A 15,136-nucleotide genomic window follows, 5' to 3' on the forward strand; every position below is an offset into this window, starting at 1 on the left:
TGCAGCAGGAGTGAGGGGTGGCTTTCTTCCACATCCATCATCTTCCTCTTGCTGCTTTGGTGGGTGTGATATCCCTGTAACATCCCTGTATGGGGTAGCCAGAATCATCCTCCCCTGCCTTGCCAGGTGTCTTCAGAAGGAAGTCTCTTGCTGCTTGCAGGTTACAGCCAAATGAATTAATATTTCTGTGAAGTCATTCTAGGATATGAATACCCAGCTCTGTGGTACAGAGCTTAACTTCCAACCTCAGCTACCATAACAAAAGCTATTGAGTCAAGATCACAAGGTACTTCCAGTTCCCATGGATGTCTGACTACTTCTGGGACCTGATGTTCCTTGTCATTGTTATTGCCCATGTTCTCTCCAGAAGACCTCACAAATACCAGTTCCTTAAACACCAAAGGCCTGAGGAGAACCCCTCTAGAAAAAGCTGTTAAAGACACCTTTGGCCCTACCAAAAAGGGTGTAAGCCTCAAGTATAACCATGTCTGCAGTAGAAGAAGGGCTGACATATCATTTTCTCGGGAGACTCTGTTCCTCACAGCAGAACACCCCAGCACCCCGCTATTTCAATACTAAGTCACCAGTGTTCAACAAGTTCAGCATCCGTCACTACACAAGTCTCTCCTTCCTGACTCCCTCATCCCAGGCACAACCATCTCCTGCTATCTCTTTAGTTTACCATAAATATTAGAAACAACAGCTTTGGTGTATTACTATAAATAAATTGGGGGGACATAAACTATGTAATCAAATGGCATAATGTACACAGTACTGAATGAATTTCCAAACCTTGAGAAATGAGTAGGCGCCTGCCCATGGTTTCCATTCCAGGCTTCTTCTTTGGGGTCCAGAACCATGGAAGTTTCTGGCATTAGTTCAGGAAGTGATGTGTTTGTCGGAGTGACAGTATCAGAGCAATAAAGAAGCTCACAGTGACTGACGTTTAATAAAGGACTGTCGCGTTAAGAAATCTGTGGGGTTGAAAGATGTCCTTGTGGTTAAGAGCACTGCTCTTATGAAGGACCTGTGCTAGGTTCAGAGGACCCACCTCTGGCCTGTAGCTCCAGTTTCAGGGGATTTAAAGCCCCCTTGTGGCCTCTGCAGACATCAGGCACACACTTGGTAAACCTACATAAATGTAGGCAATCACACATCCAAATACATTTTTTTAATTCGTAAAGAAATGTAATCTAAGATCTTGTGAAACACCAATGAATATATTATGTATGTATTCATGTATATGTATGCATGTGTATATGTATGTATTATATATGCATGTATGTGTGTATATATGTATGTGCAAGTATGTATGTGTGTGTATATATATATATACATCAAAGTCTGATTACTTACAAAATTTATTGTCAACTTATTTACAGTAACATTTAAGTCAACATGTCAGCAACACAGAAAAGCATCAACACATTTACAAGTAAATACTTCCTGTGAGGAAATGAGAAACAGAAAAAGATAGAACTGGGTCTCAACAACACCAAATTAGATAAAGCTTATTTCCAAATACGGAGCATCTGTGTCTCTGAATTGTGGACACTTGAGTTGACTTAGAATTTGGGTCCTACTTGGAGCTAATAGTCACTATTTACCCGTGAACCTGTTTCGGGTCTAGAACGCTCCCAACCAGACTGTAGAGCCTGTGGGGTCAGCAGGTACTTTTCTCAGACCAGAGCCTCACAATACTGGTATATCCCAGGATTTCCTACCACTCAAGAGGTCTCAAGCTTGTAGAGAGCTGGCATAGATGTTGTAGACGTCCCTTTCTATCTCCTTTCCTTGATCTAACTTTAAAAATGCTGGTATAATAGTTAATATTGGCTGTCAACTTGATTGGGTGGAGAACAACCTAGAACATTTAACTACTACAGCATCCTGCCTAGTGTAGCTGGGAGGGAGTATCCAGACAGCATTACCTCATATGGTCAGCATCATCCCATAGGCTGGGTCCTTCAATGGGACAAAGGATTAAAAGGATAGACACCGAGATGAAAGACAACAACACAGTTATCAGCTCTCATTCACTTCCTATGACACAATGCACCATTTTGTGTCTTGTGTAGTCTTGGCCACCCCTCACCATCTGATTTGTGCAGCTATTTCTCCTTCTGTGCCTCTAGTTTGCATTGCAAAACATGGCATCTTTTCTCTTGCTGCTGTCTGTCCATTCAGTGGCTGAGCAAGCCAAGTCTTCATGGAAACTACCCAGAAAGGAATCCACAGCCTGGTTGCTGGATCTGAGGGTTCAACTTCCTGATTGTGCCCAAGGGAGCACCCAGTGCCAACCTCCAGAGGTCAGTAAGAGACACAGGATTCTGAGTGTGACTAAAGTTTAGGGATCAAATAGCCTCTGTGTAGCCCACAATGCTCAGAATCAAAACTTTTGAATTTTTCTGAGTTGTCAATCAGGTCCCAGTAAACCTTTGTCCCACATGACATTCAAAACAGGAACAGACTGCCTGCATCCTTTAGAAGCTGTCCTTTTAATCCTTCAACAAAAATTCAATATACAGTCCTAATACTTGAAGGAATTGTGTGGATCCTTGCAGCATTTTAAAGACCAGGGTAGAAAAACTCCGCTTTGACTGAGGACTGCCTAGTTTGTTTATTCTCCTTGAGTTTTAGAGAAAGAATAGCTTTCCTTGTATCATTTTAATATTTCTTTATTACCTCTTGGTCTCTTTCTTATCATTCTCATCATTATAAGATGTTTATATAAAACTTTTCCTCAGAGGAACTCAAATCATATCACAAACTGAAATTGCCAAATAGACATTAATCTTCGCAGTGCCTGTGTGAGAGAAGCCGAGGCCCCAGTAATTAAAATATTGAATAGGTGTCTGCGGAGAGCCACACTGGGAAAACAAGACACAAAAGGAGCCGGCAGTTCATTATTTCAATTGTAAAAAGAAATTATGAGATTACAACCAATTCTCTGAGATAAGGACCTCAAAACGGTCATGAAGTGAGCCCAGATGCTTGCAAGATCTATTACTGTGGGCGGAAACTATTTCCAAAGAGAGAGCACACACTACAGTGGCCGTATTTGTGAAGGACTTAGGGCTTTTATCTAGGTGATTACAATCCTCTTTGATATTTATGCGGCATTATGGAACTTGCAGCCAAGGACTATCATCCTAGTTTAGTGATGGGACCCAGACAAGAGGGACTGCAGATGACAGGGTGTCACAGCAAGAGACTGGCTTCTTGCTTGCACGTTATCTTCCACTACCATACAATAAGCCAGAGGATGTCAGGGAAGCCTCTGCTACAGCTAACTTCTATTTTTTGTTAGGGTATTTAATGTGCTTTTATACATGTGATAAATATATATATAATTTAATATACATACATATATCTTAAATGACAGTCCAACAATATTCAGTGTTTTCCCATTTTGATATTGCAAAATTGAACCTTTGCAATAATCTAACAAAGTCCCCCATTTCCCTCTCTTGCTACTTTGGTACCATCATGTCTTTGTCTACTTTTTGTGTCTATGAATCTGACCTCTCCAGAGACTTCATGTAAGTGACAAGACTTACTGTCTGTCTTGTTGAGACCGGAATGTTTCTCTTAGCAATATGCCCCAAAAGGATAGCTTAGCAGCAGAATAGGACACGGTCCCCTTTAAGGATTAATTAGCAACGTTTCCCATGAATGCTCAATCATGTTTGTTCCCACAGTCGTTCATTGACAGACACTAGTTTTCTACCAAGTTGTATGTGAACAGTCCCATTCTGAACATGACACGCAAATATTTCTTTAAGGTCCAGCTTTCAGATATTGTTGGTTATATATCCAAAAGCAGGGTGGCGGGACCACATGGTAATTTAATTTTTAAACTTTTGAAATCTCCATACAACAGCTATACCAGCTTAGATTCTCATTACTAGTGCAGGAACAACTCTGTGATGGGACTTACCCTGCCAAAGGAAAAGAAATTCTGTGAGGAATAAAGCACCAAGGAGAAAGAAACATAAAGGAAAATACCACTGACACGGGACGTTACATACGGCAGAAAGAACCTGAAATTCAGAGACGGTAGAAAAAGGCTGAGAGTAAAACTAAGGGATGGTGAAGAAGAGAAGGTAATGGAGTCTGAACAGTGGGGATGCGGGGGGGGGGGGCACTGGCTGAAGGAAGAAGGGAAACAGATGGAAGGGGGTGCAAAAGGGAAGGGTATGACGCACATAGTTCTGAAAAGGACACAGGGAATCCCATTTCTCTGTGTGCTGACTTACAATTTTAACTTAAAGAAAGCGCAAGAATTCATTTCGCTTATTGTTTTTGATATCAGGACAAAACTTTACAAATAAATTTGGGCCTGATACCACCTGGAGTTCACCGAAACCCCTACATTGGGTTTCCCACTTCCTCTAGACCCTGGGATCTTGAAAGCAAGATCCTTCCCTGGGCCCTGTACCCGTTCTAGCCCTGCCATGCCATCGGGCTCAGCTGAGTGGTGGAGAGCAGGTGCAGGTCCTGCACTTGAGCAGTCTTCTGGAAAAGCAGCTTCTACCTTGAGTTAGAATCTATCTCACCTGGACCCTCGGGCAACTCTTAGACTGATTGACATCCAATGTCATAGGTCTCTGGGAAAGCTTGACCTGAATTCTCAGAAGCGTCCTCTCACCTTGTTCCAGCGTCCTAGCTCACAGACGCTGGGTTTTGTTTCTTCACTTCTTGGTCCTTGTGTCACCATTTCTGGTACCAAACACAAGACATCTGAAAAAGGCAAAGCTTTTGGGTGTTTCCAGGGGATTTTGGATGGACCAATGGGAAGGTGGATGGCAAAGGGTTCTTAGGGTGGCATGCATGGCATAATGTGCCTGGGAAAACACACAGGCTTGTGCAACACACAGGGTAAACCCCAATATAAAGTGTGAGGTTTGGTTAGCAAAGATACAACAATCTTGTCTTGCCCAGCTAACAGTCTCCCGTATCAACACAAGATGCTAACACAGAAGGAGAGTGAAGGGATATATAAAAACACCATACTTTCCCCCTTCTTTTCTGTTCGCCTAAGTCTGCTCTGGAAAATGCTCATTATTTCGTAAGGCATATAAAAAAACAGGCATTTTTATAGAAAATATTCTATACATGTTTGAGAAAAGTCAAATGAGCCCAGAGCTGCAAGTCAGATGGAAAGTCTCAAACTGAACCAGTATCTCTGAACCTGAAAAATCACCACTTGAAAGTGGGAATCAACTGGAATTCAAATTACTGTTTGAACCTTGTAAGCAATACAACCTGAAGAAAAGCAGTGGAGGAATTCCCACCAGACAGGGAGAGGATCTACTCTTGTGCGGAAGCACATGAACAAGTATGTGGAGAATAGATGCCATGAGAAACCTGAAGAGCACCCCCTACTCTCAAAGCTTCATCATCTCCCAAGAGGAAAACAAGTCAAGTGCTGTGTTCTGCAAGGTTTGGTTCTAGAAACCTGAGCAGGGCAACTCAGGAATGAAAAAACAACAGGCAGACACACATGCATACAGAAAAGCTGGGATTGGGTGTTTGTGCTTGTTCTGATGGCAACTAAGCAGCCCAGAAACTCATGGCAGTTACTATGTACAGCACTAGAAGGGAGAGTTAGCTAGTCTCAGAGGGAAGAGGGGTCTGCAAAGAGGAACAATCTCAGGCTGGAAACGTCTGGAAGGAAGAAACCATGGCCACTAGGTTCTGCATACACTGAATGATCATTTGGAATCATTCACATTTGTGCCAGAGGAAGGCTTTGCCATCTCCATGGCTCTGAGGTTTGGGTCCTTAATATGGTTGTGCTCATGTTAGTAACTCGTTCACTCTGGAATCATCTGCTCTTTATACATTCAGGATTCAGCTGCTCCCCATAGTCAAGCGGGTCAATGTAGTGATATTTCATTTGTATTTTAGTAAATAAAGCTTGCCTGAAAGTCAGAGAGTAAAGCAGCTGCACTGATCAGTCTTACAGACCAGGTAGTAGTAAGACACACCTTTAATCCTGGTAGCTACACATAGAAACCAGAGAGGGGGGCAGTGGTGGTGCACGCCTTTAATACTAGCGGCAGAGAGGAATACAAGATAGGAGGAGACAGCTCTCACACACAGTCTCATTCTGAGATTCCCGGAGGCAGGATCGCCATTTCAGACTGAGGAAGAGGTAAGAGCCAGTGGCTGGCTGTTTTGCTTTTCTGATCTTCAGGTTGAACCCCGATTTCTTTCTCTGGGTTTTTCTTAATCGTGCTACAGATCAATAAGGAGAAATGCCATAGGACAGCAGAGTAACCTGCGACAGAGTTTAGTTAGCATCTTTCCCTGACTGTCCTAGTCTGTCCAGCCTGTTGTACCAGTGGACAGACACGGACCAGGTTCTGGCTCTACTAGAGCATTGAGGAGGGGGCACCCTAGCCCACTCATCACACTCTCAGCAGGACTCAGGTGGGGTACACCTCCATGCCTTCTCAGTTTCTAGATGACCTGTGAAAGTCATAATATGAATTTCTAAGACAATGACATTTTAATAAAGATAATGATTCTGTAAGTCTAATGGATACACTGTTTCCAATCCATTGGACCCTCTAAACTTCACCCAAGTACCAAACATTGATTAAAATAAAGGTGGCCTATGTCATAAGATTAAATTCAAGGTCATCTTGACCTAGTAGAGATACAAAACAGTGACTATTTTAGGCTATGGCCCATTACTAAACAACTGTAAACCAGTATGCCATATCAAATAGTGATTTTATATGTGTGTGTGTGTGTGTGTGTGTGTGTGCATTGTGTGTGTGTGCTCTATCTGCATGCATGACTTTTTGCTAGAATAGGTAATCAGATCTCGCTATAAATGGTAGAGCTACCATGTGGTTGCTGAGAATTGAACCCAGGACCTCTGAAAGAGCAGCCAGTGCTCTTAATCACTGAGACTTCTCTCCAGTCCATGACTGAACTTTTTAAAACCAAAATCAAATTAAAACCACAGTACTTCTTACTAAATTCTATAGTATTTCACTAGCTTAACACAGTGGCATTATAATTGTATTTTAGTAAATAAAGCTTGCCTAAAGATCTGACAGTAAAACAGTACCACTGGTCAGCCTTACAGACCAGGCAGTGGTTAACACTCACCTTTAATCCCAGTAACCACACTAGTTTGCCATAGAAACTAGGTGGTGCATGCCTTTAATCCTAACGGTACACATCTTTAATCTCAGTCTTAGAGAGTATTATAAAATGGAAGGAAACAGTTCTCAAACACAGTCTCATTCTGAGATTCCTGGAGGCAGGATATTCATTTTCAGACTGAGGTCGAGGTCAGAGTCAGTGACTGGCTGCTTTGCTTTTTGGATCTTCAGGTTGAACTCCAATTTCATTGTCTGAGTTTTTATGAATCATGCTTCATTTGGCACCCAACATGGGGCTGCTTTACTCTCAGATCTTCAGGAAAGCTTAATTTATTAAAATACAATTGAAATGTCACTACATTTACACTTTTTGTCTAAAATAAAAAAGATTAGCTTAATGGTGGTTAATTTTACAAAGAAAGATCCCTGCATTATTTTGAGTTTCTAATGTTTTCAGATAGAATTTGCTAGTCATGTGTTGTAAATTTTGTCATCAAAATAAAGTTTTCCTTTTATGGGGGGTAGAAAAGATAGAAGACAAAAGAGAAGGAATTGGAAGAGATAGGCAGCAGGGTGGGGAGGAGAAAGGTATGCTGGCCCTGTGGTTTCTAGGAGCTGCATTTGTGCACATGAGCTGAAAGTATCTCCAGGGGAATTTCAGCAGGCTGCGTTTCTCTATGTCAAGTTGGTGAATACGTCTTTGTGTTCAGATAGCCCCTCTATGTCTCCTAAATGCTCTACAATAAAACAATCAAAGAATGAATTAATTTGTTTATTCAACTAAGATCATTCTTGTATGTTTTCTTTGAAGTTATCTTTAACCGAGGTGTCTGATGGTAACACTGGCAGTCGAAGGACCGAGAGGACAGCAGATGTTGGGGGACATGAGGAGAGCTTCCTGTGCCTGAGTCTACACCCACCCATTTCCCTTGCTGACAGGAGACATGAACTCGGTGCCTTCCGTGATGCTGCCTTGTGAAGCTCAGCAAGCATTCAGCTTCCACGCTAAGGCAGAGACCTGTAGATGCCCCCAACACCTCATGCATCCTTTAAAGAGCCAGTCCTTCATGCTAATTTCAGAAGCAGCAGGAACTGTTTCTCTCCACATCCAAGCAACCATAAGGACTGCACTCCAGCCCACACAATCCCTTCTCCCATACCCACCCTGACTGAGCAATGCAAGGAGACTGTGTGGCAAGGCTCTTGCCAGGTCAGTAATTTGTATTCTTTTCTACGTCTCTTACACATTGGGTGTGTCACTCTCTAATATGCTCCCAGGTCCTGATGGCTTTGTATGTCTTCTGGGTGACATCACTTGTTTATATCACAAGAACACACAATCAAGGAGCAATTTTAGGGGGAGATTATATATTTATGCCTATATCTAGAAAACAAAGCTCAGAGTCTGTGGGCTCCGCTACAGGTGCTGGGAGGGAAGGGCCAGGCTTGCATAGGGTTGTTTGCACAAGTTGGATTCATGGTGATTAGCTGGTACGTTGTCGGACTGATAAACCACACTTAGGTTAACATCTTCTGCTTTCTTTGTGACACTGTCGAAAACTGCTGTCTCTAGAGAACTAATTACAGGGAACTGTGACTATAACTCCATGGGCACAAAAAAACTAAATCCAGGATGGAAGCAAAAACAGCCCGGGGCATGTTTATGAGGACAGAAGCAGCTTATTGAAGTTCAGTGCACTTTCCCTAGCCCACTGAGCTGGCTGGGGCTCGCCCAGCATTGGTACACAGAAGCACAATCATTCATGAACTTGTTATGCCTTTGTTAGCAAGTAAGTTCATCAATTCATGTGCTCGTCTTTCTTAACTCAATTCTTAGGAAACACTGCTTGATGCATTTATCTAGTAAATATGTACTAAGGATTCCTTTCTGTCACATAGCTCCTAAGTCAGCCAAATTGTTCTATACTTTCTTGTTACAAATTTATTCATTTACAAAGAGTCTGTAGCAAACATTCCACAATAGATTGTGCTCTGAGGGATCAATAAGCACAGCCCAGTCTCTGTTACAAAGCCAGATTAGAGAAATAGTGTTACAAATAGTGTTACACTCAGATTAGAGGAATAGTGACTATCAAAATCGTGGTGAATATGATAAAAATGCGTTGCATTCATGTATGAGGTTGTTGTTGATTTTTTTTTTTCACTTGAACCAGGGTCTTGAGACACATGACTGCAGAGATCCTCATTCTGGGTTGCCTGGGAAGTTGTGGGTTTGCCCAAAAACTCTGAAGCCCCTACTAGCTATAGATGAGAATAAAATCATTAAATGCGAGAGTGTAAAGAGCTTTCTTTTCCCACAAAGAGCTGGAGCCATTGGCTGGTGACCTGTATGAGACTCTGGCTGGGAATCCTGTCACAGATGCTCCACTGGAAGTCAAACGTTGAGGACATACAGATGAGTGTGGAGCTGTGAGATCTTCAGAAGGGACAGAATGTGGGAGGTAAAAGGTGGCCCAAAGCCATGCAGAGGTGCCACTGGGCAAAGGACACAAATCAGATGTCACAGAGCTCACCGAGTCTCTCCTGAGTGCCTGGGTTCTATACAAGGCCATAGGAGAAAGAGGAAAATAGGAAGTTAGAAGAGGGATAAAGGTGGATCCAGTTTAGAACCTGTCAGCTCTGGACATTGGGAGTGATTGGTTGGGACTCTCCTCATTTCTTGCCAATCTGAACAATTTTTTATCTGACAAAAAAAAAATGGAAGTAAGGATTTGAGATCTCATCTGAATTTAGTCCTGGGTCAGAATTCTAATCTTAAAAGCATGCAGCACCTACAGCATCTGAAGTCCTAGCTTGGGATGTTACAATCAGCTGCCTCTTCAGCTGAACAGATTGTACCAGCTAAATGTTCAAAGGTATGGGTTCAAATTCCACCTCTGGATTTCACACTCACGTTCCCAGACCTCGTGCACAGTCTGATGACTCTACATTGAAATCTGGGGCCAGCCCAAGCATACCCTATGTGTGCCCACTCTCCCTGGCCTGTGGGAGCAGTCTTGCAACCAGCAAGACTCCCGGACATATCACAGACCATCTACTCCTCTGCTCTTGACTGAAGCTGACAGGACCCACCCCCTCCCTATCTCTAAATGCCCACCTCAGCATCCTCTCCAGAGGATTCATTCACATGGGCAGGTCCTTTCAACTTCCAGCCACATGGTAGATGCTCTGCTTTACACACGGTACCATGGGTTTTCATTGACCCTGCTGTAACCACAACCCCTCAAGTTCCCACCCCCAACTCCCAGTCTCTCTCTGCCCCTCCCTAGTGTCTCTCAATCCATTATCACATGACTGGATCAGCGTCATCTTTGAGATGCCATCAAAATCACAATATTGTCAGAAATTGTTATTGGTTTCTATTCCACCCTCCCCTGATTCACAGTCATTGTTATGATTGTCCCTTTAGGAGACTCAGACTGTCGTGAATACCTTCACTGCACATTAATTCCTTGCCATCTTTCTCATAACTGTCGCACTTGGATGAGAAAACTTCATTTTCCCCTAGTGGGAAAGTAAAAAAAAAAAATAGAAAAAGTTGTTCTCTCAGTCTCTTTGGCAAATTCATTTCCCTTGTGAGTGGATGTGGGCTTGATAGCACACCAGAGACGCAATGGGTCCATCTCTAACACTGTCATAATTCTGGGGTAGCCGCTTTTGCATCTCAGAGTCCAGCTACCAATTAGAAGGTGGAAGACTGATCTTCTCAGAAGATACTTTCATGGTGAGCAAGCAGTTAAGGAAACTGTGGGGTCAGTGTGGGAGGAGACACTACCATGCCTTGGGAAGTTAGCTGTGACTTTTAAGAAAGTAGATGAAAAAAAAAAAGTGAAGAGATGGCTCAGAGGTTAAGAGCATTGCCTGCTCTTCCAAAGGTTCTGAGTTCGATTCCCAGCAACCGCATGGTGGCTCACAACTATCTGTAATGAGAATCTGGTGCCCTCTTGAGGAAGAGAACTGGTCAGTCGTCCTCATCAACTTAGACCATGGAACCCAAAATGGACAAGTTCATCAGAAGTGTCATATATAGGCTGCCCATGCACGCTTCAGCATAGCCAAGGGGAGAAAAAAAAGATGACGAACCATGTCTTATGAACAAAAGAAGTGGTCAGCACCAGAGGGACCTCAAGATGCATCCACTGTATTTTTGGTAGTAAAGGGAGATTCGACAGTGCACAGATCTACACTGAAGGCTACAATTCTCTGTACAGAGACCTCACTCCCTGATGAAGCCACTGTCCTGTCAGGCAGGAGGAAATTTCTGAAGTTTCTGTAGAGAGTGAACTCACTGGGGGGAACAGCGGACAGGGGAGAAAGGAAAATGTAATTGACTCACAAGAATAACATGACGAGTCAGGGTCTTTCGTTCTTCTGAGGGGTGTGGAGTAAACTTAGTATAACTAACTTGATTTTCTCCTTAGGAATGCCATACAATTAAAAGCTCCCTGCAAACACTAGGCTTTAGAGGGAAAGATCTTTTAGAAGCCCGGGACTTATAAGACACTCGTCTTTCCCAGGATTCGTGGGAGAGAAGTTAACACGGCTGTGGTGCATTGCCTCAGACAGATACCCAAATGAAAACCGGAAGTACTGCGTGTCCATGTGATCATCTCCCCAGGGAACTTGTAGAAAGAGTGCAAGTCATCTTTACTTATTTTTCTCCTTTACATGGATATAGGAAATGAGTTTTGCAAGTTTTTCAGGTACAAATCTAATAAGCAAATCTCCGTTGTAAGAAAAGGAAAGAAGAGCAGTTGAGATCTGCGGCATTTTCGAACTCTTAACAAGAATTAAGGGAAGGTGGCTGTTGCTCTCACTGTAGTGCAGAAGGAATGGGGCACAGTGCACACTGGTGCTATCCGTAAATATCTGTGAGTAGGCAGGGCAGTCTATCCATTCTCGGTGTGTTTCTACTGGCCATTCTTTCTATTTTTTGATTTCAAAGCAAATTATTCCTATACAATACAATGCCACACGAAACAGAAGCATTAACAACAGGAGTGGGGGCCACAACTTTCATTACAAGTAACATTAAAATATGCATGCCATAGTTACTAACCTCAGGAATAGAACATGAAGGTAAGGCCCGCCCAGAACTTTCCCAACTCCCCTTTCTAAGGTTTGATTCTTTGATGAAATTCTCTGAAAAATACCAGCATCTCCTTTCCCTCTACAATAAATTTCATTGAAAAAAAAAAGCATTTTCCTGGAAAAAATACTTCAATTTAAAAGAGCAAATGGGAGTGCATGAAAAGAAATGCCCATGTTACATTAATGTACTTGTTATCCAGAATAAGGTGCAGGAGAAGAATAGGGAAGAGAATGAGAGAAAGGATGCTTTATTCAGCCTTGGTGATGCTGGGACCCAAGACTGGTACCCAGGACGTGATCCGAGCACAGCCACCCTCAGCTGAAAGAGTGCTGCTGAGGACACATGTGCCAGGACCAAATGGCACAGACCCCCTTTCCTGACAGTTCCTCCATCATGTGCGTGTGGACCCAACCTGGAGGAGTGGCTACTGCCACAAGGAACCGAAACTGAGCTGCTGCTATGGTCCAAGTGTCTGGGGAATATGAGTTCCAGATTTTAAGTGATAATCCTCAAAAGCAGGGTCTTTGAGAAGTAGTTAGATTAGATAGGGTAGTAGGGTTAGTCCCACAATGGCATTCCTAGCTTTCTAAAGAAGACAAGGAACATCATACCAGTTCACTCTCTGCCATATCCTGATGTGGCCATAAGTCCCTGCCAGCTAAATGCACCAAGCTCTTAGAATTCTCAAACTCTAAAACAAACACATTTGCTTTCATTGCAAATTACGCAGCCTTGGGGGGGACAGGGGGCATGCACACAAAATAAATCAAATGTAATTTTGAAAGAATTAAGTTACTCAGTCTTAGGTGTTCTTTTATAACCAGAGAAAACAGCCCTAGATACTCTCCTGATAAGTTTCTATCAGAGTCTACCAGAACTGAAACTTGAGGACGAATCCACATAGTGAATAGCAAAGCAGCGTTTGAGACACCAGCCTAGCCTCTGGAGTGAAAGCTTACCTCTGATCAAAATTTCCTTCCCTGATTCTCCACTTTCTGTGTCATTTTGAACAGCAGAGGAATAGGGATGGCCACAATCTTGTCACAAAGTCAAGAACTTCTGATTGGCTGAGAGGGTCTTGAAGAAGCCAGGATGTGTCTTCTGGGTGGCCCTTCTACTCTCTCCTCATGCAAAACTGTACCGAGGGATAGAGTTGCCACCTTGGCAGGTATCAGAATTCATGCATTCACTGTAAACCTGAGCAACAGTTTCTTTCTCAAATACCCAGTTCAGAGTTGAAAGAAACCTAACAGTGAGGAATATGTTTTCAAAAAAAAAAAATTAGAATTCTGATAAATACCAAAATAAAACTGTTGCAAACCAATCTTCTATAAGAGAGGTAGTGGGCAGAAGTTTTGGTTGGTCACTAACAAAAGAGCTAGATGACTTTCAATGTGGAGAACTCAAGGTGTGGTGGTTTGAAAGAAAATGGCTGTCATAGCGAATGGCACTATTAGGAGGTGTGGCCTTGTTGGAGGAAGTATGTCACTGTGGGTGTGGTCTTTGAGGTATCCTATGTTCAAGCTACACCCAAGTGACACAGGCCCCTTGCTGTTGTCTGTGGGTCGAGATCTAGGACTCTCACTCCTTCTCTAGCATAGTGTCTTTGTCTACCTGCACACCAAAATGTCCCACCATGATGATAATATGGACTGAATCTCTGAAAGTGTAAACACCCAATTAAATGTTTTCTTTTATTAGAGTTGCCATGGTCGTACTGTCTCTTCACAGCAATAGAAACCCTGACTAAGACATAAGGCTACCATGTTTTATGGCTAAGTGAGGCTGCCAAGTTATGAGGCTGAAGTCACAGCCTCCTCACAGACCCAGAACAGATGGTAAACCAGGTGTCTGGTAAAAGAGGTGATGTTTTCCAGCCTTACCCTGGAAAAACTGAACAGCCACCTCCCTGGGGTTTCAGACCATGGGAATTTGCAAGGACAATTAATTTTGATAACAAGGCAAAACATACAATTAAAAGAATGGCATAATTCTTTGAGATAATTGAAAAATAGATTGAGTTCAAGCTAATTCATGTAAACACAAAATGCTATAAAAGTAGGCCAAGAGGTAAAACTAGGATACAAGCGAGAAGTTTTTAATTTTTTTCTCCCTGAAAGTCCTATTGACAATGGCTTCTTCTAGTCTTCATGACAAGCACTCGGGCTTTTTATCTCAGAGCCCCTGGTAGCATGCCATGGGACTAGATCAGCAGTCCTAAGTGTGGGCCGTGACCTCCCTAGGGGGAACATATCAGCTATCTTGCATATCAAATATTTACATCACAATTCCTAACAGTAGAAAAATTACAGTTATGAAGTAGCAATGAGATAATTTTATGGTTGGGGTCACCACACCATGAGGAACTGTATTAAAGGGCTGCAGCATTAGGATAGTTGAGAACTAACTGGACTGGACGGCAGTAACCCTGACTGTCTTAGTGGATCTTATTGTTGACCAGTCTTATCAGACTGGAAAAGAATATATGTATATACATGGAGGTATATGTAAACATATATCCTTTTAATTTTAAAGTTTAAGTGGTGGGAAGTTGTTTCATAAAGAAATGTTTGATTTGACATATGCTGTGAAGATAAGCCCTGTAACCAGTACAACATACTAAGGGCTGGAGAGATGGCTCAGTGGTTAACAGTGCTTGCTGCTCTTGCAGAGAACCTGAGTTTGGCTCCTAGCATCTAACTCAGGCACCTCACAACCAATTGAATTCCAGCTCCAAAGGAACTAACTCTCTCTTCTAGTTGCACAGGTACTTGTTGCAAGGACGCTGCTATCCCTCATTGTAACAGGTACCCTTCCCACACACCTAATTTAAAAAATAAATCTTCTGCAATAAAAAGTACAAGAAAAGAGCACACGACTTGAAACATCAAGGATGTGC

The sequence above is a fragment of the Arvicola amphibius genome, chromosome 4 (assembly GCF_903992535.2).
Source record: "Arvicola amphibius chromosome 4, mArvAmp1.2, whole genome shotgun sequence".
NCBI classification, from domain to species: domain Eukaryota; kingdom Metazoa; phylum Chordata; class Mammalia; order Rodentia; family Cricetidae; genus Arvicola; species Arvicola amphibius.